The 24,298-nt window shown below is 41.2% G+C and overlaps 1 pseudogene; it reads right to left on the reverse strand.

Annotated features, from left to right (window-relative positions):
* Positions 1–6,524: 6,524 nt before the first annotated feature.
* On the reverse strand, positions 6,525–7,165 carry LOC149975153 (uncharacterized; annotated as a pseudogene).
* Between the last annotated feature and the right edge of the window lie 17,133 nt (positions 7,166–24,298).

The raw sequence follows: 24,298 nt of genomic DNA on the forward strand, positions 1-24,298 counted from the left end.
TTTTGCTTTGTCATTATGGGTTTTGTGTGTATATTGAGAATATACTGAGATTGTAGTTTTATTTAATCCATTTTAGAACAAGGCCATAACGTAACAAAATATGGAAAAAGTCAAGAGGTGTGAATACTTTCTGAAGGCACTGAATAAAACACAACTCTCAGAAATACATTGATTGTACATCCTCTGAAACCTACTTGACGATCACACTGTAAACACACATCTATGCCAATCACTTTCCATTAAACTTAGCACTCAGTCAATAAGTCATTGATACTCTTCTCAGACTGACAGATGGCATTTGCATTCCTACCTCCTTTCCTAGCTGACAAAGCTCAGCAGTGATTTGTTTACATCCCAATCATTCAGTCACTCAGACTGTTACTCCGTCAGTCCAACATTCTCTTCTCAGATTGACAGCCAGTGTTGGGGAAGCTACTCTGAAAGTATAGTTTACCAAGCTACCAATTATTTCCCACTTGAAGAATTTAAGCTACCCTTTACCTTTAAGCTACCCTTTACCGCCAGCGGGACACCTGTCTGTCACGAGTCCGACCGAGGGTGTTTCCCTTTCCCGGGCAGGTGGCGCTCAGCGGTCGTCGTCACCGGCCTATTAGCTGCCACTGATTGTTTTTCCTCCCCCTCCTTGTATGTTGAGTGGTAGCACCTGTGTTGTTTAATTAGTTTGTCTTTATTAGACAGCCGGCCCGCCTGGTTGTTGTGCGGGATTATTTCTATGTAACCTTCGGCTCTGTGGTATAGGCACGTGTTAGTGCCCGGTCGGGATTGTTTCCCATTGTACATTTTGATTCCCTGTGTTTTGGGAACGTAACTTTTGTGAGCACCCTGTGGTGCGTTGGTGCGATTAAAAGACGCGCAGCATTGAACTCTCTGTCTCCTGCATTTGACTCCACACCCACGACACCCGGAGCATTACAGTCGACAACTTCTGGTGAAATTGGAGGGCACAATTCAAATAAATAATCATCAAAATTATGGATATTAAACATTTAGGTACATACAAGTGTCTTATATCAGTTAAAAGCGTAAAGTCTTGTTCATCTAACTGCATTGTCCGATTCACAATAGGCAATAAGCATGTGATTGTTTGAGGACGGTGCCCACCATCAAAATATTTTTCAACCAGCACAGGCTTCATAAAATCACAAATAGCGATTTAAATATTCAGTTACTTTTTGAAAATCTTCCTCTGATTTGCAATCCAAAGGGTCTCAGCTACAACATGCATGGTCGTTTTGTAAGATAAAATCCTTCTTTAAATCCCAAAAAGCCAGTTTAGTTGGCGCCATCGATTTGAGTAATCCACTCGTTCAAAACGCACAGAAAGGAATCCAAAAAACTTACCCCTAAACCTTGTTTAAAACAAGTCAAAATATGTTTCTATTCAATCCTCAGGTACCCTAAAATGTAATTAAACTATAATATTTAATACGGAAAGAAGTATGTTCAATAGAAAAGCAAATTAAGCAGGTGCGCGAGCGCAGACTGATTTCCAAATCTGACTCCCAGTGCCAAAACTCAAAATTCTTCCTTGTTTGGGAAGAAACAAGCCTGAAACCTTGAACAAAGACTGTTGATATCTAGTGGAACCCATAGGAATTGCAATCTGGGAGCTGGAATTGCATATGCCCGATAGCTTTCCATTGTAAGAGCATGGGCTCTCCAAAACATATTGTGGTTTTTCTTTGGATTTTTCTTTGGATTTTCTCCTACATTCTACAAACTTCAAAGTGTTTTCTATCCAATGGTATCAATTATATGCATATCCTGGCTTCTGGACCTGAGTAACAGGCAGTTTACTTTGTGCACGTCAGACAGGAAGTGGAGAAAAATAGACCCTAGCCTGAAGAAGCTTTTACTTAACTAAAGTTACCTTGAAAAAGTAGTTCACTACATCCAAACAACTTAATAAAAATGATCATATCTAAATCTGAAATGTCGTGGACAAAAAATTGCAGGACCAGATCAGATTTTGTGTAAATTATAGTAAACCAAAACATGTTTCTAGTGAGAATAAGGCAGGTCTGACGCCGAAAAAGAAAGGAAATGATTGCCTACTTCACCCGTATTTTCTCTTCTTTGTGCAAAAAAAGTATTGTGTTCTTCCAGTAGTTAGCTACACCGGTACATGGCAAAACAGTAGATAATTATGAAAAAACACAGCCAAGATTTTAATTTAGTTCAACTACCACTAAGCTACTGCAAAATGTTGTTTAATTACTAGTTGATGTAGTTCACTACTCCCCAACACTGTTGACAAAAAAAGGTCACTGGTTTGAATACCCGAGACAACTAGGTGAAAAATCTGTTGACGTGCCCTTAAGCAAGGCACTCCAATAATGGCTGATCCCTAGCCGTGATCCCCCTCTTCAATGTACACGTGTGTATAGTGCATGAATGAAAGAGGACGAATGTAAGCACACACCTAATTATTATTATTACTTTTGCATTCCTACGCAACCTAACTCTGGAAAAGTCTTACATGTCCAAGTCCCGATCTGAAGTGGGAACTCTTGTCACCTGATGTTAAAGCTCCATTAGGCCTCTATAACCATTCACACCTTATTGTGAATATACCCGATTGGCTCGTGGCAGGCCATGGCCCAGAGGCGAACACTGCCCAAACTCTCACTTACACACACACACACACATCACAGGAAGTTGGTGGCACCTTAATTGAGGAGGATGGGCTCATAGTAATGGCTCGAAAGGAATAAATGGAATGGTGTTGAACTCATCAAACACACGGTTTTCATGTTTGAGACCATTCCATTCACTCCATTTCAGCCAGAATTATAAGCCGTCATTCTCTCGTGACACACATAGCATCAGTCACGTATTTGTCACACAGCTCACACACACCCGAGTCCATGTCCACTTACTGAGCCCGGATACAGGATTAATAGGAACAGACTTTGCCTCTGGTACAGGCTCTAGTCTTTCATTTTAATTGTTTCACTGTTTGGGTCGTGTAACTGGTGTGACAAGTGGAGGAGTGTTGGCCTAAGACAACATGGCGGAGAACAGCTGGAGGCGAGCGAGCGATCAAGCAAGAGAGAGTGTGTGTGAGTGGGTGGGTGGGTGAGTGTGTGAGTGAGTGAGTGACAACAATGGAGACTCAGCTCCAACAATATCAGCAGAGCTGGGGCTCAAATTGCCAAAGGTCGACAGAAGTGGAGATTCTTCGTTTTTGTAGTTGATTTTTAATTAGTGACTGATGTGGACCTGCAGGGGCCCTGTAGGGAACCTGTGATGGACAATCGATGACAACCAACAGTACTGGGGCCTAATGGAACTGGAGTTGTTTTTCCGTGGTTTAGCCATTTGACTTAAACTGTTGCGGATGTTGCTAACCAGTCGGTTGGTGATTCAACCCCAGCAAGTGCTGATGTGGTTCTCGTCATGCCCTGTCCTTATAGGGTGCCAAGCTAACCTCACTAAGAAACTGACAAAGTGCTACATTCCATTATATGTGCAAGAAAAATAAACACGTTAGGGATTTCTCATCAAAATGTTCATGTGGATAACTCATTTGAATACATTCAATAAAATAGACAAGGGAACATTGTGTCAGGCAGGACAGACTGCAAACGTGCACTTTAAGCTGCATGAGACTTCGATGACCTCTACCCTCGCTCTGGGCACCTCTCTCTCTCTTTCTCTCTCTTGACCTCCCTCTTTGTCACTTGCTGCCTGCCTGAAAGGGAAACTTTACTCCCCATGGACATTTCTCTCCCTATGTGCTCTGTGTCAATTAATCTAATGGCGCTGGAGCGTGAGAGAGAAGGTGGGAAAGAGACCGAGAGAGGGCAAAGACACGACATGTGTCTCTTTCATTCTGGCATTGCCTTATCAGCACAGATAGATCCTTGATGAAAACCTTTTCCAGAGAGCTCAGGACCTCAGACTGGGCCAAAGGTTCACCTTCCAACAGGACAGCGAGCCTAAGCACACAGCCAAGACAACGCAGAAGTGGCTTCAGAACAAGTCTCTGAATGTCCTTGAGTGGCCCAGAGCCCGGACTTGAACCCGATCGAACATCCCTGGAGAGACCTGAAAATGGCTGAGGAGTGAAGTTCCCCATCCAACCGGACAGAGCTTGAGAGGATCTGCAGTGAAGAATGGGAGAAACTCCAAGGACAGGTGTTCCAAGAAGACTCAAGGCTGTAATTGCTGCCAAAGGTGCTTCGACAAAGTACTGAGTAAAGAGTCTGATACTTATCACATTTACATATTTCTATTTTTTATGAAATTTGCTTTGTCATTATGGGGTATTGTGTGTAGATTCATTTTAGAATAAGGCTGTAACGTAACAAAATGTGGAAAAAGTCAAGGGGTCTGAATACTTTAATTTTTTTAGTAGTCAGTTATGTTGCGAAAGTATCTCCCTTCTCTATCGCTTTTGTTCCTCCTTTAATCAGGAACAGAGCCCCAGAAACAGTATCACCACCTCTGTATCAAGCGTAGTCAATGTTGAAGGGGACAAGGGAGTTGATGGCAAAAGTTGATGCGGGGGACAGGGGTTCAATCTTCTCATATCTAGTAATTTTACAATTAACCAAGTTTGGTGGCATATGCACTTCCTGGCCATGGGCATGGTTGTTCATGCAGTGGTTGCAATGTAACACTAACATGGGTGCTGGGAGTCAGGAAGCAAGTGCAGGTGGTGATTAATAAGAAACAGAACATGAAACAATACAAGAAACATGAGTAGCATACAGACATGCAACACAGTTTGTGTACTTTGCCCAGATCTCAGAGTGTCGAGCTGAGGATGTGGCAGGTTGTGGCTCTGGGATGATGAGCTTTTATGTCGTCAAAGAAGTATCAGACTTTTTGTCCCTCAAATCTGATGGATGGAATGAAAAACGTGTTAGCTCCAGCACAACTCAGTGTCAACCTTGTATTGACCGTTGCCAATCTGGAAAGAAAGTACAAAAAAAATATTTAAAAAAATACTTAATAGGACTCAGGATTTATCGTCAACAACACGGATTGTCACGATTGTCGTAATGATGAGACCAAGGCGCAGCGTGAATAGAGTTCCACATATTTTTAATGAACTGAAATTCACCAACAACAAGCAACCAACCGAAATGTGACGCTACTAGTGTGCACACAGGCACCTAACTGTAGACAAGATCCCACACCAGAAAGTGGGAAAATGGTCTGCCTAAATATGATCCCCAATTTGAGACAACGATAAACAGCTGTCTCTGATTGGGAACCATATCAGTCCAACGTAGACATACAAAACCCCTAGACATACAAAAACCTAGAGTACCCACCCTAGTCACACCCTGACCTAATCAAAATATATAGAAAACAGAGATGTCTAATGTCAGGGCGTGACAGTGATGGTGCCAGGGAACAGTTCTCCGTCATATTGTACTCTTGCAGTCACAAGAGTCCCAGCTACACAATAAATGTTTGTTTTGTTCGATAAAGTCCCTCTTTATATCCCCAAAACTCTGTTTTGTTTGCGCGTTTTGTTCAGTAATCCACTGGCTCAAAGGCGGTCAAAACATGCAGACGAATACATCCTAATAGTACTGATAAAGTTTGTCGAAACATGTCAAACGATGTTTATAATTAATCCTCAGGTTGTCAATTGTCTAAATAACCGATAATATTTCAACCGGACAATAGCGTATTCAATAGAAAGGAAAAACAACTAAGGGCGCGCAAAACCGCCAGTCCAAAAACTACAGTCCACTGAGAGAAAGGTCTCATTCTTCTTCATTTTTCAGAAAGCAAGCCTGGAACAATGTCTAAAGACTGTTGACATGTAGTGGAAGCCATAGGAACTGCAATCTGGGTCCTAACCCGTTAGAAACTATAAGCACTCAATTGAAAATACCCACATAAAACCCTCAGGTTTTCGCCTGTGATATCAGTTCCGTTATACTCACCGACAGTATTTTAACAGTTTTGGAAACATTAGAGTGTTTTCTATCAAAATCTACCAATTATATGCATATCCTAGCTTCTGGGCTTGAGTAACAGGCAGTTTACTTTGGACAAGCCTCTCATCCAGATGTCGAAATACTGCCCCCAAGCCATAAGAAGTTTTAACCACATTTCAAAACTCAATTTACTTCAGTTTTAAACCATCTCTTGTTGACAGGATATTTCCTCCAGGAATCAAGGCAAGTATAAAGGTTGTTTTTAACTGACATTCAGTTAAACACTCTCCTGATGAAGTCTCATCGTCCCAGGTACTGCGGTACTAATTCGCCACTTGTTTTGATGTCCTGTTATTTTGAAGAGCCTCACAGATTGAGATTCAGCTGCTCAGAGAGAGTGTGTCGGCATCTGGTATCATAGGACACAATTCTAATCAGCCAGGTTTATCAGGGCACCGCCCACGTCATCAGGAGAACCCTTTCCATGGGACACCTCTGTGAAATTCCATGTTACATGCTTCAATCCTTGCACAAACGGCACTGTTGAGGCTAGGTAAAAGTTTCTATTCCAATATTGAGATGTGGGCCCATTGAGTATGGTTACTGGTTGCCACATCCAAAGTGAGTTTATTTGATTTCCCCGGTGTATTTACAAGCGTAGATCTCACTGTAGCCTGTGAACCACTACATCATTCTGTGTCAGGGTCTCTCTCGATCTCCTCAGTCTTTCAAACTGGTGCTTGATGTTATAAATGTGTCTGGAGAAGTTTGAGAGGTGGTCCTGTGTGAGGTCCACCAGCTTTTCAATGGAGGTATGCCTCTTCTCAAGAAACACAATGCTCACTTCCTTCTCTTCAGTGGACCAATCTTTGCATTTCTTTGTTATTGGTATAAATTGAGTGACTCAATCCTCCAATACGATGTTTCCTTTCGTTGAAGGATCCAGTGTTGTGTGAAATGTCTTATGCAATTGCTGCATGTCTTGTACATGCAGGACATGTCATCATCACTACACTGGCCTGCATTGGCCTGTACAGTGTCCCTTGGGGATGATGTTTCTATGACCCCAAGCTGGTGCAGCTTCTTTATCTTCAAGCCAAAGTTTTCATGTGTTTTGCAAGCACATGTTTCTCTGTGACTCGTCGATGCCCAATCTAAAATGGCTTAAGTTTAAAGAATTGAGCCTTGGAAAGGTTGTGCCTAGGATTCTCAGACACAAATCTTCTATGAAGATTTGCCATAGTGCCCGTAAGGCTCTCTTACGGAATATCTGGCCCTTTTTCCGATTTATTACAGTGGAGGGTTCATCTTGATGAAGGAATCCAATAACAAGTGTGAGCATAGTCTTCCCTGGCTGTTATTAGGTAATGTTATCTGATGACCTCTGTCATTTTCTGGACCTCTCTGCCTTCCATGCTGACAATTGCCTTCTTGCTCTTGGCCCATCATCTCAAGTCTTTTGTCTGTTTAGGTTGACCATCTCCAGAAGCTTCTCTTCTGTGTAGCACAACTTTGAAAGTGTTTTCTTTCTTCTGTTCTTTTTAGTGATTCCTTTGGGGTAAATGTCTTCATTGGTCCTGGTGTCTGTAGAGATATCTCTTCTTACTGACTGGGTGTGTGTATGTCCTATAGAAGGGACTGAATGGCTTACAGACTGTTCACGCATCCTACAGTAGGGACTCAAATCAAAGATTAGTTGTCACGTGCACCAAATTCAACAGGTGTAGGTAGACCTCACAGAGAAATGCTTACTTACAGACTCTAACCAATAGTGCAAAAAAGGTGTTAGGTGAACACATTACTGACTGTCTGTGTGTATGCCTGTGTGTGTGTGCGCGTGTGTGCGTACACATATCCTATTGTAGGGACAGAATGGCTTACAGACAGTGTGGACATGCTATTGTACAAACTAAATGGCTTACTCATTGTGTGTGTGCGTGTGTGTGGTGGACATGTGCGCTCGCATGTGCCGACTTTCTATAGACACTATGAGGGCATAGACACATATGCCAATTACTCTTTCTGTAACCTCTCTCTCAATCCTTCTGTACTCTTCCAGCAGTTCTGGGTTGGTTTAAACTGTCTCTGAATTTTGTCAGCCTTCGCTAAAGTTTTTTTTTTGTCACTTGCTGACTGTCTGCAATTAAAACAGGACAAAGCAAAATCAACAGTTATATTATTTACTATTATTAACTATTCATTGAAATATATAGTCTGTTTAAATTGTCATTACCGAAACAGAAGTTTCGCAACGGCCTTAAATTGCAGCAATATGTGAGAAAGGTGTTGGAGGATGAGGAACCTTAGCATGTTTTGCAAACAACATAGAAGCCATGTTGACTAGGCAAATTCTTACTCAATGAACATAATTAGACATTAAATATATTTTTCATAGATCATTTTAAATAGAAAAATGTTCCAAATGTGTAAAACTATCTGTATCAGTAATGATAATCAATACTGTCGTGTGCGCATTCTGACAAGAACGTTTAACTTTTAGCTGGAGAAACATAAAGAGATCTGTTTACCTGGTAGCCATCTTGAAGGTAGTGGCAGATGTGTTGCCTCATTCAAAATTAAACTTGATTTAAAGTGTTCTGTGTGTGTAAACAGTCCTAAAGAAAAATGTCACAGAGGCTGAGAAAATCAGTCATGGACACTTCATTTTCCATTATTATTAAGTTAATACTTTCTGTAATTTGAAAACATCAGTAGAACATCCATTTATCTTTTTCAGAATATTTTCATTTCACTCTTTAAATTACAACATAACATACATTCAGAGCTGGACGTGGTGCGGTAATGAGAAAATGCAATAAAATACAAAAAAATCCTTCCTAAATTGAAATGACTGTGCAAGGTAGAGAACAGTATCTTTATGATATTTTGTTATATTACATGTTTTATATTTAAAATGATTACTGCCATGGTATTTTAATGGTTTCATGAGAATGACCCACCCATGATGTGAATTGGGGGCCACGGTCTGAGAAGATGTCCTCCGTAAGGCCATAATGCCGTAAGATCTGCTGGAACCGTGCCTCAGCGACCTGGATCGCAGTAGGGAGACCAGAGAGGGATGAAGCGACATGATTTTTTAAAATCTGTCCACAACCACCAGAATGGTGGTGAAACTGTCAGAGGGGAGATCGGTAAAGTCAATGGACAGATGAGACCAGGGATGAGGCACAGGAAGGTGTTTTCCTGCTGGAGCGTTCCCAAGAGACTTAGTTTGGGCATGCACAGGACCTGAGTTAACGTAGTGTGTAACGTCCTACGCCAAGGTGGGCCACCAATAAGTTTTGGAGAGCGATTTGTATAGTATGGGTGATTCCAGGATGTCCAGCAACGACAGCTGTGTGTGCCCAGGTCAACGGTCGCTCCCTTATCCCCGTGGGAACATAGATGCGCTCAGGAGGACAGGTATTGGGTGGGTTCTCTCTCCAGAGCCTGGCGAATGGCCACATCTACGTCCCAGACCACAGGGGTTATGACACGAGAGGGAACAGGAAAACAGGTCCTCTGGCATCCGGGTGACCAGTCCATGATTCTCATCCTCGACCATGAGATGGTGGGGTTATTGTGTTGGAGCCATGGGAAGCCGAGAATGAGTTTATGAGCTGGTGCACTAGTGATGAAGGGGGTTGTTTTCCTGATGAATAGACTCCACGGTAAGGGGTGTGGGGATGTGTGTGACGGTTCCGGTTTCTAGTGGCCAATTATCAAGAGCTTGAACCGGAAACGGAGAGGAGAGCGGGTTTGAGGGGATGTTCAGAGAGGAAGCAAGGGTCTGGTCAATAAAGTTGCCAGCGGCTCCGGAATCCTCCAATGCCCGCCCAGACAGCAGATAAATAACCATGGCAACCTTGGACCTCTTGGTGGTGGGGGCTCCATCTGATGCACAAAATAGAGGGATCACTGGAGTAGGAAGCCACGTCAATTAGATGGGTTTCCGTCATATTTATCCGGAAGGGACAAACAGACATTGCTGACCTGGGTGGACTGCTGAAGAGACTGAGGTGCTGGCTCGACTGGTGGCAGAGTATCCTCCGCTAATGGAAGGCGATGCCTCTCGGCATGTTCGAGAAGCTGAAGGCTGCAAAGAACCTCTTCCATAGCCGTCCCCAGTTGTGCCAGCTGGTCATGGTGCTAACGAAGTAGGTATCCATGTTGGTCAACCATCTGGGAGATGTCCTGATTTCCTGCTGCTTCCATTTGTTGAGGCAGTATTCTGAAATGTGGGAGCTTGGAGTCAGGAAGCAAGCGTAGATGGTGAGTTTAATAATAAACCGAACATGACCAAAACAAGACACATGAGTGGCGTACAGACATGAAACACATATTAAATACTGCCTTGGGAATAGACTTAAGGGAGTGCCAGATATAGGGGAGGTAATGAGAGAGGAAATGGAGTCCAGGTGAGCCTAATCATGAGGAGCAGGTGCGTGTAATGATTGATGGCAGGTGCGCATAATGGTTGCCGGCAGGCTGGAGGGAAGGCACGGCAGTCGACGTGACAAACACTGATCAAACGTTCTCATAAAAGGCCTGCAGCAATGCAGCGGGAGGGATAGACATCATTTGCACATGCAAATCTGACTCGATACAGCGTTTGATTACTGAATTGTCGGCCTCAATTTAACTTCAGAGTTGCTTTTTTGTTTCTGAGGGCTAATCGGGGACAATTTCGGGAACTTGTGGAGACCCTGGTCAAAATAGGACTCCATCATTTCTAGGAAAAAATATATAAAATAATGAATACATCATCGTAAAAAATGTCCTGCAATTTTTTACAGTAAATTGCTGGCAGCACAGTACCCAGTAGGTTACTGTAAACTTACAGTAAACGGCAGCACAGAAGCCAGTAAATTACTTTAGATTTACAGGACCTTTACTGTAGCACACATTTACAGAATATTACTGGAACACCTGACTACAGTAACATGCAGTATTTCTAGAATGTACAGTGCATTCCTGGAAGCACAGTAGTTAGTAAACTGTGTCTTATTTAGAGTGCAGGTAGCTATTGCCATTATTTCTGTTACATGTATTTGATATACTGTTGGTATTTCTGGTCAGAACTGCAATACACGTTGCCTATTTTGTAACACTTTAATTAGTATTTTCAAATACAAATTTTTACTTGCTTTTTTACTTTTTTAAACCGTCATGGGAAGTCAAATGTTTCTGTAACCTTTACTGGGAATCTTGTCGTAGTTAAGAATACATTGGTCTTTAAAATGACCTGTATTTATAATGCAATACCTTTTGGATACATATTTGCTCATCTCTGGCTAGAGCAATGAATGTTAATGTAGATTCCTGCAAGTTACTGGAAAATTCAGAGCAACATCAAAGTGCTGTAAAATTAGCCTAACATACTGTAAGAGAGTAAATGCATCTGTAATCATGATGGTGTTTTACTGTAATTACATGGGATTAGTGCAAGCAGGTTGGCTACTAGATATTTATGAATAGTTTGTGTTTTAGATCACTTGCACTTCTAGAACCCTAAACAAAAGCTTCTAAAGTGACCTTGATTCCAAGGCAAAACAGATGAAAAGGACATGGCTTTAATATTCCACCGTTAATTGTTTAACCGCTACAGCAGTGGTTCCCACACTTTTTATAGTCCCATAGCCCTTCAAAACTCTGAGCGCAGCCCAATCCAGAAATCTGGCAGTGGCTTCTGATTAAATTAAATTATCACAGAACAGCTTGTTGCAATTTCGATGAGCCTCTCTTGTTCAGATATCGGTAAGTGCACTTGGAGGCAGGCCATGAAAGGGATATCGAATCAAGTTGTTGGTGTTGTCCGTTTCAGGAAAGTACCTGCGTAATTGCACAACCAGTTCACTCCGGTGTTTGGCTATATCACATTTGACATTGTCTGTAAGCTTGAGTTCATTTGCACACAACAAATCATACAATGTTATGCAGACAGAGAAGAGCTACAACTTCTTAATCATAGTCTCAGTTTCGTCCCGCACATTGAATATAGTTGCGGAGAGTCCCTGTAATCCTAGATTCAGATCATTCAGGCGTGTGAGAAACTCATCATCATGCAAGAGGTCAGACAAGTGAAAATTATGGTCAGTAAAGAAACAATTAAGCTTGTCTCTCAATTTAAAGAAATGCGTCAATACTTTGCCCCTTGATAACCAGCGCACTTATGTATGTTGTAAAAGCATTACATGGTAGCTGCCCATATCATTGTATAATCATTGTATACACGAGAGTTGAGGGGCCTTGCTATAACAAAGTTAAGCCCTTTCATTGTAGTGTCCAAAACATATTTCAAGCTGTCAGGCATTCCCTTGGCAGCAAGAGCCTCTCTATGGATGCTGCAGTGGACCCAAGTGGAGTCGGGAGCAACTACTTGCACACGCGTTACCACTCCACTATGTCTCCCTGTCATGGCTTTTGCACAATCAGTACAGATACCAACACATCTTGACCACCAAAGTTAATTTGATGTCACGAAGCTGTACAGTACTTTAAAAATATCCTATCATGTTGATCATGTTAATTGCCCCCCCATAAACGTAACAGACATATACCAGGAGTGGTGCTAGGTCGCCACGTCTGTTGACTCATCCAGCTGTAACACATATAATTCACTGGCTTATATGCGAAGCAGTAATTGTTTCAAAACGTCTCCTGCTATGTCACTGATGCACCATGAAACAGTGTAGTTTGATGGCATTGTCTGTATATTTTTGGGGTCTTTTTCCCCCAGCATTGTCCCAGCCATATTTGCAGCAGCAGGAAGATTAAGTCCTCCACAATAGTATGGGGTTTGCTTGTCCTAGCCACTCGGTAGCTCACCATATAAGACACTTCTAGCCCCTTCTTATTAATGGTATCTGTTGCTTTTATACATGTCTTACTACTTGACATTCATCTTTATTCTCGCTCAAAAAAGTCCCATGGCTTATTTTTTAAATTGTCATGTTTCGTTTCTAAATGTCTGCACAAGAGTGAAGGTTTCCCGCGAGAGAGTAATGGTAAATGTGACTGGATGGTAATTATTTGACTAGGCTTTCTGTATTTGACATTGTGGTGTTATTTTGCAGAACACTAGATGGTTTAATTTTATTGTTGGCAGTGAAACGAGACTACTCAGGTGAGAACAAATCCTCACCCAAATCTATAGCCTCTTTGGAAAATATAAATGTGCTGTTTGAAAATGTGAAGAAAAAAAATATATAGACATATCTGATATTGGCAGAAAGCTTAAATTCTTGTTAATCGCACTGCACTGTCCAATTTACAGTAGATATTACAGTGAAATTATACCATGCTATTGTTTTAGGAGAGTGCACAGTTATGATTTTGAAAATATATTAATAAACCAATTAGGCACATTTGGGCAGTCTTGATACAACATTTTGAACAGAAATGCCATGGTTCATTGGATCAGTCTAAAACTTTGCACATACACTGCTGCTGTCTAGTGGCCAAAATCTTGTGCCTGGGCTGGAATAATACATTGTGGCCTTTCTCTTGCATTTCAAAGATGATACAAAAATAAATACAAACAAATGCATGTTTTTTTTCTTTGTATTATATTTTGCCAGATCTAATATGTTATGTTCTCCTACATAAATCTAACATTTCCACAAACGGTATCAAACGGTATCAAAAATATGCATATCCTTGCTTCAGGTCCTGAGGTACAGGCAGTTAGATTTGGGTGTCATTTTAGGCAAATAAAAAAAAGAGTCCGATCCTTAAGAGGTGACCCGTTGAAATTCTGATCTGTTCCCTATATACATTCAATTGTTAGGGCACTACTACCACATGTCAGTTTAATTGGTACAGCATTGTTACTAACGGGTGCAACAAATATATCCACTTACAAGGCATGCCTCAAAATGTTAATGAGCCAGTGATTCTTTCCCCTCCCACAAAATGTGTCCACAATGCAATTTTACAGAATGCTGCAGTAAATTGACAGAGTACAGGTGTTCCAAATGTTTGGTATGCTCAGTGTATACAGCAATACAGTGCTGTATTGTTAATTTGTATTGTAATAACATTACAGCAATTGCTAACAGTGAATATATTATTATATATTAAACATAACATAACAATTCATATTTTGTCTTTTAAATCACGTGCACTTAACAAATGCTTTGAAACTGGCAGTGACTACAGGGCAAAACAGATTTAAAAAAAAAATCTAAACTAAACACTCAACCTTTAATTGATTTGAGACTTACGACAACTCTGATCTGTCCCGCATATAGATGTACAGTAATTGTTATCACTTAAATTGGTACAGCACCCTTACTAACGGGTACAACAAGTATGGCCTCTTACAAGGCATGCCTCAAAATGTGTTAATGAGCCACAACAATACCATGCACTCACAAAAGGTTTTTGGTGCTCCAAAATTACAGAATGGTACTGTATTCTGTGGGGTGGTACTAAATTCTAATAAATTACTGGCAGTACAGAAGCCAGTAAGTTACATTAGTTTTACAGGACAAAAAAAAATAAAAAAATACAGTATGGTACAGCATTCCCAGTCATTTTTATCTTTATTTAACTAGGCAAGTCAGTTAAGAACAAATTCTTATTTTCAATGACGGCCTAGGAACAGTGGGTTAACTGCCTGTTCAGGGCAGAACGACATATTTGTACCTTGTCAGCTCGGGGGTTATGCAACCTTCCGGTTACTAGTCCAATGCTCTAACCACTAGGCTACCCTGCCGCCCCAAAATAGTGCAACAAATATAGTCTCTTACAAGGCATCCATCAAAATGTGTTAATGAATCAGAGATTATTTCTCAGCCCACATCATTTTCTCATAATGCACCATATTTCACAGTACGCTTCTGCAAATATACAGTAAAACAGGTAACACAGTACTTTATTGTAATTGCTGTAATTTTACAGCAGTAAATATACAGCAATTTGTTAAAGTGATATCATAGGCTAATTCATTTGGATTTCAACACCTGAGGAAGTGGAAACACAAAAAACATGAATTAGATTGCTAACTCTAATTATAAATATTATACACACTAAATATAATACAACCTCTAGTAGCCATGTATTCAACTAACCATACACCCATGAGACCTATAGGCCTTCGCAAAATCCGGTGCGCATTTCGCGTGCACTGCTCCATATCTCAAAGCCATATCAAACATATTGGTTATAAAATAGTTGCTATTGAGCTGAATATTGAGAGTTGAGAAATAAAAAGATACCTACAGAAAGCTAAGAGCCTCTCTTCGACGAGGGCAAGGGGACAGAGCTTCCAAAGCTGTGGTTTACTGCAATTGGATTTCGAAATGTTATACGATCAGAATACATTTTTCTCTCGAGCTGATGGGGGGACAGGAGAGCAGCACTCTCATCACAGCAGCAGGCCCCAGCGAGGCCACAGGGACAGTGGCAGGGCAGAAACTTTCATTACAGGAATCATGAGGATAATGCACTTTACTGTTTGACAAAATCATTGTTTTAAGCCACCAAAAAAAATAGGATGTTTTGAGTGAGGTAATAATGTAGAATGTGCTCTTTCTACATTTGTAGGCATCCTTTCTGTTTTTACAATCCATGATCTTGGCCATTGCCCACTGATCAGCCATAATCTCATTATAGATTAGTATACCAGAGAAATTGCAAAAAAAATGTAATCTTCCATCTCATCTTACTCATTGTTTTTTTTTTATGTAGAAACATTTTTTTTGTGTGTGTCCATTTCGACCAGCCCACCCAACTAACAAATGGTCCTGCCATTCTGGCATTTGCCAGAATTGCGAGATGGCAGGGGAGTTAATAATGGTAAAGGATATGAGGCTGGGGACAGAGGAGTTAATAATGGTACACTCTGCAGCCTTTATGAGCTGACTTTGGCCTTTTGGGGACTGTTTGTCTGCGTGATGGATGAGTCAGTCAACCTTTGTAGCACAGAGAGGGTCCTTCATTCAAATAATTGGCCACCTGTGTGGTGGTGGTAGGTGAAACCACTCTGTGTGTAATGTGTAATAGGTAGAGGGCCCCTTCCTCTAGCTCCAACGCTCCATCAAATTTTCACAGATCTGAAAGATGTGAACATGTGAAAGCGATAGGGCAGAAGGTGGATCCGTCACGATATTCAGTCTCTATTTTGCAAATGCTGTGTGGTGTGATGTTCTTCAGTAGTAACTGATGGACCAAACCCAACTTTAGAAATGTGCTCGTAACTCTGCATTGGGTGAAATACACGAAACATGGAGTTACAGACAGCTATCTTCAATTGTGATTTGACCCTATATAAACTTGTGTAGAACATCATTCCCAAACAGTCTATGAATGTATGAAAAATGTGAAATGACCATATCTATTTGCTAGCTTGTCACAAAATGTTTTTCAAAAATTGCCATATTCTTCCTGAGGGTGTATATTTTTATGAGATTTAATGCTCTTAAGACGCTGTAAGTTCCTCTTTAATGGTAAGCATGTCAATATTTGTCATGTGTGTCACCATTTGGCCCATGCTGACAGGGAACCTTTTGTGCCCTCTACAGTATGTGTCTGGCCATTCATGTCACATGCGGGCAATATTCAGGTTCAATTCTGAATGGAGAGGACAAGTAAAGGGATGTTGTGTGTCTGTAGTGGTGGAAAAACGACACAATTTTCATACTTGAGGAAAAGTAAAGATATCGTAATAGAAAATGACTCAAGTAAAAGTGAAAGTCACCCAGTAAAATACTACTTAAGTAGAAGTCTAAAAGTATTTAGTTTTAAATACACTTAAGTATCAAAAGTACATGTATAAATAATTTCAAATTCCTTATATAAAGCAAACCAGACTGCATTTATTTTCCTGTTTTTTACATTTACGGATAGACAGGGGCATGCTCTAACACTCAGAAATAATTTGTGACTCGCCACCTGTATTCGGTCTTTGAAGATGAAATCCGGAGGCAGGTGTTTCCTTCATCTCTTTAGCTATCATAATTGAATTCCACTGATTTCAAAACTTGATCCTCCAGAAAGTGGAGAGCCACACTTATGCAGCTTCACTACACAAAACTTTTTTTTAAAGCCGCGTTCGACAGGATGATTACCAACACAGACTGACAAGCTTCTATGGCAGAACAATCTGAACTCCTCTCCCGGCATGTCCAGCCCACTCATTATCTCAGCCAATCATGGCTAGTGGGAAGGTTGCTAACTTTTTCTGTGGCTTACCCAACAAGGCTCGTAATTAAACAATTGTATTCGTATTTACAGATGGCATACGAGTTTGTTATTAAGGCACATGAAAGTTCACATGTTCAATATTTTTTACGTTCAAGCGGCTCTCGTGTTGCTGCTGTCCTATGGACAGATACTCCAATCTCAGCTGTGGAGCTGCAAAGCTCCACAGCTGAGATTGGAGTATCTGTCCATAGGACCACAATAAGCCATACACTCCACAGAGCTGGGCTTTATGGAAGAGTGGACAGAAAAAAAGCCATTGCTTAACGGAATTTTGGATGAAAAGCATGCCCAAATTAAACGGTCTGCTACTCGGGCCCAGAAGATATGATATGCATATAGCTGGTAGATTTGGATAGACAACACTCTAAAGTATCCAAAACTGTTAAAAGTGTCTGTGAGTATAACAGAACTGATTTGGCAGGCGAAAAGCTGAGAAAAATCCATTCAGGAAGTAGGTTTTTTTATTTTTTTATTTTTCTATTCAATGCCATTACAGTATCCATTGACTTAGGACACAAATTGCAGTTCCTATGCCTTCCACTAGATGTCAACAGTCTTTCGAAATTGTTTCAGGCTTGTAATCTGATAAATGAGTGAGTAAGACCAGTCTGAATGAGTGGACCCTGCTGTGTCACAGAGCTTTTTCATGCGCAATCCCGAGAGAGTGCCTTACTGGTTTACCTTTTATATTGACAACATTATTGTCCGGTTGAAATATTATAGATCGTTTAGGCTAAAAACAACCTGAGGGTTGAATATAAACATCGTTTGACATGTTTCTATGAATTTTACGGATACAATTTAGATTTTTTTGTCTGCCTGTTTTGACTGTGTTTGAGCCTGTGGATTACTGAAGAAAACACGTGAACAAAACGTTTTTGGATATAAAGAGTCTTTATCGAACAAAAGGAACATTTACTGTGTAAATGAAAGTCTTCTGAGTGCCACCATATGAAGATCATCAGAGGGATTAATTTTATCTCTATTTCTGACTTGTGTAACTCTTCTATTTGGCTGGTTACTGTTTGTAATGATTTGTCTGCTGGGCTATGTTCTCAAATAATCGTATGGTATGCTTTCACTGTAAAGCATTTTTAAAATCTGACACCGTGGTTGGATTCACAAGAAATTAATCTTTAAACCTATGTAAAATATGTGTGGTTTTCAGATTTTTTATAATGAGTATTTCTGTATTTGAATTTGGCGCTCTGCAATCTCACTGGATGTTGGCCAGGTGGGATGCTAGTGTCCCACATACCCTAGAGAGGTTAAAGAAAAAAATAAGCAAACACGTTTGGTGTTCACCAAAAGGCACGTGGGAGACTCCCCAATAATATGGAAGAAGGTACTCTGGTCAGATTAGACTAAAATTGAGCTTTTTGGCACAAATCCAACACCTCTCATCACCCCAAGAACCCTGTCCCCACAGTGAAACATGGTGGTGGCAGCATCATGCAGTGGGGATGTTTTTCATTGGGAGGGACTTGGAAACTGGTCAGAAATCAAGAAATGATGGATGGTGCTAAATACAGGGAAATTCTTGAGAGAAACCTGTTTCAGTCTTCCAGAGATTTGAGACTGGGACGGAGGTTCTCCTTCCAGCAGGACAATGACCCTAAGCATACTGCTAAAGCAACACTCAAGTCGTTTAAGGGAAACATTTAAATGTCTTGGAATGGTCTAGTCAAAGCACAGAACTCAATCCAACTGAGAATCTTTGGTATGACTTAAAGATTACTGTATACCAGTGGAACCCATCCAACGTGAAGGAGCTGGAGCAGTTTTGCCTTGAAGACTGGGCAGAAATCCCAGTGACTAGATGTGCAAAGCTTATAGAGACATACCCCAAGATACTAGTAGCTGTAATTGCTGCAAAATGTGGCTCTACAAAGTATTGACTTTGGGGGGGATGAATAGTTATGCACACTCAAGTTCTGTTTTTTGTCTTATTTCTTGTTTGTTCAGAAGAAAAAATATTTTGCAGCTTCAAAGTGGTAGGCATGTTGTGTAAATCAAATGATACAACCCGTCCCCAAAATCCATTTTAATTACAGGTTGTAAAGACAACAAAATAGGAAAAATGCCAAGGGGGTGAATACTTTCACACGCCAATGTTGTAATGTAAAGTACAGATTAATGGTGCCGGAGAGGATGCCTGCTGTTTTATTGGCTCTTAACCAACCATGCTATTTTTTATATTTTAATATTTTTTTATTTCACCTTTATTTTACCAGGTAGGCCAGTTGAGAACAAGTTCTCATTTATAATTGCGACCTGGCCAAGATAAAGCAAAGCAGTGCGACAAAAACAACAGAGTTACACATGGGATAAACAAACATTGAGTCAATAACACAATAGAAAAATCTGTATACAGTGTGTGCAAATGAAGCAAGCAGGTAAGGCCAATAGTGGCGAAGTAATTACAATTTAGCAATTTACACTGGAGTGATGTATGTGCAGATGAGGATGTCCAAGTAGAAATACTGTTGTGCAAAAGAGCAGAAAAACAAATATGAGGATGAGGTAGGTAGTTGGTTGGATGGGCTATTTACAGATGGGCTGTGTACAGCTGCAGCGATCGGGTCGCTGCTCTAACAGCTGAAGCTTAAAGTTAGTGAGGGAGATATAAGTCTCTAACTTCAGTGATTTTTGCAATTCGTTCCAGTCATTGGCAGCAGAGAACTGGAAGGAAAGGCGGCCAAATTAGGTGTTTGCTTTGGGGATGACCAGTGAGATATACAGCGCCTTGCGAAAGTATTCGGCCCCCTTGAACTTTATGACCTTTTGCCACATTTCAGGCTTCAAACATAAAGATATAAAACTGTATTTTTTGGTGAAGAATCAACAACAAGTGGGACACAATCATGAAGTGGAACGACATTTATTGGATATTTCAAACTTTTTTAACAAATCAAAAACTGAAAAATTGGGCGTGCAAAATTATTCAGCCCCTTTACTTTCAGTGCAGCAAACTCTCTCCAGAAGTTCAGTGAGGATCTCTGAATGATCCAATGTTGACCTAAATGACGAATGATGATAAATACAATCCACCTGTGTGTAATCAAGTCTCCGTATAAATGCACCTGCACTGTGATAGTCTCAGAGGTCCGTTAAAAGCGCAGAGAGCATCATGAAGAACAAGGAACACACCAGGCAGGTCCGAGATACTGTTGTGAAGAAGTTTAAAGCCGGATTTGGATACAAAAAGATTTCCCAAGCTTTAAACATCCCAAGGAGCACTGTGCAAGCGATAATATTGAAATGGAAGGAGTATCAGACCACTGCAAATCTACCAAGACCTGGCCGTCCCTCTAAACTTTCAGCTCATACAAGGAGAAGACTGATCAGAGATGCAGCCAAGAGGCCCAAGATCACTCTGGATGAACTGCAGAGATCTACAGCTGAGGTGGGAGACTCTGTCCATAGGACAACAATCAGTCGTATATTGCACAAATCTGGCCTTTATGGAAGAGTGGCAAGAAGAAAGCCATTTCTTAAAGTTATCCATAAAAAGTGTCGTTTAAAGTTTGCCACAAGCCACCTGGGAGACACACCAAACATGTGGAAGAAGGTGCTCTGGTCAGATGAAACCAAAATTGAACTTTCTGGCAACAATGCAAAACGTTATGTTTGGCGTAAAAGCAACACAGCTGAACACACCATCCCCACTGTCAAACATGATGGTGGCAGCATCATGGTTTGGGCCTGCTTTTCTTCAGCAGGGACAGGGAAGATGGTTAAAATTGATGGGAAGATGGATGGAGCCAAATACAGGACCATTCTGGAAGAAAACCTGATGGAGACTGGGACGGAGATTTGTCTTCCAACAAGACAATGATCCAAAACATAAAGCAAAATCTACAATGGAATGGTTCAAAAATAAACATATTCAGGTGTTAGAATGGCCAAGTCAAAGTCCAGACCTGAATCCAATCGAGAATCTGTGGAAAGAACTGAAAACTGCTGTTCACAAATGCTCTCCATCCAACCTCACTGAGCTCGAGCTGTTTTGCAAGGAGTAATGGGAAAAAATTTCAGTCTCTCGATGTGCAAAATTGATAGAGACATACCCCAAGCGACTTACAGCTGTAATCGCAGCAAAAGGTGGCGCTACAAAGTATTAACTTAAGGGGGCTGAATAATTTTGCACGCCCAATTTTTCAGTTTTTGATTTGTTAAAAAAGTTTGAAATATCCAATAAATGTCGTTCCACTTCATGATTGTGTCCCACTTGTTGTTGATTCTTCACAAAAAAATACAGTTTTATATCTTTATGTTTGAAGCCTGAAATGTGGCAAAAGGTCGCAAAGTTCAAGGGGGCCGAATACTTTCGCAAGGCACTGTACCTGCTGGAGCGAGTGCTATGGGTGGGTGTTGCTATGGTGACCAGTGAGCAGGGGATAAGGAGGAGCTTTACCTAGCAAAGACTTATAGATGACCTTGAGCCAGTGGGTTTGGCGACGAACATGTAGCGAGGAGCAGCCAACGAGAGCATACAGGTCACAGTGGTGGGTAATATATGGGGCTTTGGTGACAAAACGGATGGCACTGTGATAGACTGCATCCAATTTGCTGAGTAGAGTGTTGGAGGCTATTTTGTAAATGACATCGCCGATGTCAAGGATCGATAGGATAGACAGTTTTACGAGGGTATATTTGGCAGCATGAGTGAAGGAGGATTTGTTGTGAAATAGGATTTATAATAGATTTAACTTTGGATTGGAGATGCTTAACCTTTTCACACGTACCAGCACACGGGTGTGACCATTCTACAGGGACATTCTACAGTGGTACCTTTAGCATCCGATCAAACCAGGTGTGATTAGATTAGATTAGAATGACGCAACAATCAGAATTTGAGCTGGCCATACCTTTTTCAGAAATATTTCGTACAAACACAGTCCTTACAAAGTTATGTCCAGAATGTGAGCTGTTCATATTTGGAAGCATGTTTTAGGTCATTCACAAATGTATCTACAGCATAACACAGTCGTCCAAACTGGAAAAATGTAGGCTACTTTTCGTCCTAGCGCTAACTGAGGAAATATTGACCTGAATCACGGGGTCATACTTGTATAACTCTCGCTGACAAACTACAATATGAATTAGCTAATAGAAATGACTATTTATAATTAATCACATTACGGGTGAGCTCACCATTGATCGAAATAATTGAGTAAAACACTCCCTAGAAATCAAAAGTAATCCGATGATATTTAGTTTCTGCGCATTGCCATGCTTTTTTTCCCCTCACAGAAACCAAAGATAATAAGAGGAGACAAGATGAGTTTGGTCTGTTTACAGTATGCATGTTCAAGGGGGGGTGTCGTCCACCATTCATTTGCGGAAGTCCTCAAAAAATAAGTGAACCCTTACTCACCTCATTTTGTTGTAACGTCTTTGGTCCAACAGACCAGACAATTACGTGAAACCCAGAATGCATTGTATGTCAACAAACATGGCTACACACAGTTGGAATTTGCTTAGCTCATCATAATCAGTTCAACCTTCAAAAAGTATTTTACACACATAACATGTGCCCATTACAATATATGCAATAATTGGAATGCATGAAAACAATTGGAAAGTGCTTGGGGAATTTTGTCCGGGTCAGAAATGTCGCAAAAATGAATCAAATCAAATGTACTTATATAGCCCTTCGTACATCAGCTGATATCTCAAAGTGCTGTACAGAAACCCAGCCTAAAACCCCAAACAGCAAGCAATGCAGGTGTAGAAGCACGGTGGCTAGGAAAAACTCCCTAGAAAGGCCAAAACCTAGGAAGAAACCTAGAGAGGAACCAGGCTATGTGGGGTGGCCAGTCCTCTTCTGTCTGTGCCGGGTGGAGATTATAACAGAACATGGCCAAGATGTTCAAATGTTCATAAATGACCAGCATGGTCCAATAATAATAAGGCAGAACAGTTGAAACTGGAGCAGCAGCACAGCCAGGTGGACTGGGGACAGCAAGGAGTCATCATGTCAGGTAGTCCTGAGGCATGGTCCTAGGGCTCAGGTCCTCCGAGAGAGAGAAACAAAGAGAGAAAGAGAGAATTAGAGAGAGCACACTTAAATTCACACAGGACACCGAATAGGACAGGAGAAGTACTCCAGATAACAAACTGACCCTAGCCCCCCGACACATAAACTACTGCAGCATAAATACTGGAGGCTGAGACAGGAGGGGTCAGGAGACACTGTAGCCCCATCCGAGGACACCCCCGGACAGGGCCAAACAGGAAGGATATAACCCCACCCACTTTGCCAAAGCACAGCCCCCAAACCACTAGAGGGATATCTTCAAACATCAACTTACCATCCTGAGACAAGGTTGAGTATAGCCCACAAAGATCTCCGCCACGGCACAACCCAAGGGGGGAGGGGGCACCCACCCAGACAGGATGATCACATCAGTGATTCAACCTACTCAGGTGACGCACCCCTCCCAGGGACGGTATGAGAGAGCCCCAGTAAGACAGTGACTCAGCCCCTGTAATAGGGTTAGAGGCAGAGAATCCCAGTGGAAAGAGGGGAACCGGCCAGGCAGAGACAGCTCGGAATTGTCCGCAAAAGTAAAAATTACTATTTTTATGTGAATGAATGAGGAAGCGGAACACACCTCAATTTAGACTGTTCTTAGAAAATAAAAACGTCTTAGAAAATCATTTGAAATTGAAGTTGAAACAGCCTATAAATAAAAACAGGCTAAGTGCCTTGGTTTGAGGGCAGCGCGGATTAAATGTACTGTTGCGTAACAATCACATTCTGGAATGGAGAGAACGTTCTAACATCACGTGCATAAAAACATTTACGCTGAGGCGACCGTTAGAGATATTTGGAACTCACGCATGAAAAGGTTAATGTGAGTCTGGAAGGAGAGTTTACAGTCTAGCCAGACACCTAGGTATTCATACTTGTTCACATATTCTAAGTCAGAACCATCCAGAGTAGTGATGCTACTAGTAGTGATGTCAGGTGGGCGGGTGTGGGCAGCGATCGGTTGAAGAGCATGCATTTTGTATTACTAGCATTTAAGAGTAGTTGGAGGCCACAGAAGGAGTGTTGTATGGCATTGAAGCTCATTTGGAGGATTGTTAACACAATGTCCAAAGAAGGGCCAGAAGTATACAGAATGGTGTTGTCTGCGTAGAGGTGGATCAAAGAA

The sequence above is a fragment of the Oncorhynchus mykiss genome, chromosome 19, assembly GCF_057628025.1.
Source record: "Oncorhynchus mykiss isolate SJ-2025 chromosome 19, ASM5762802v1, whole genome shotgun sequence".
Classification (NCBI taxonomy): Eukaryota; Metazoa; Chordata; class Actinopteri; order Salmoniformes; family Salmonidae; genus Oncorhynchus; species Oncorhynchus mykiss.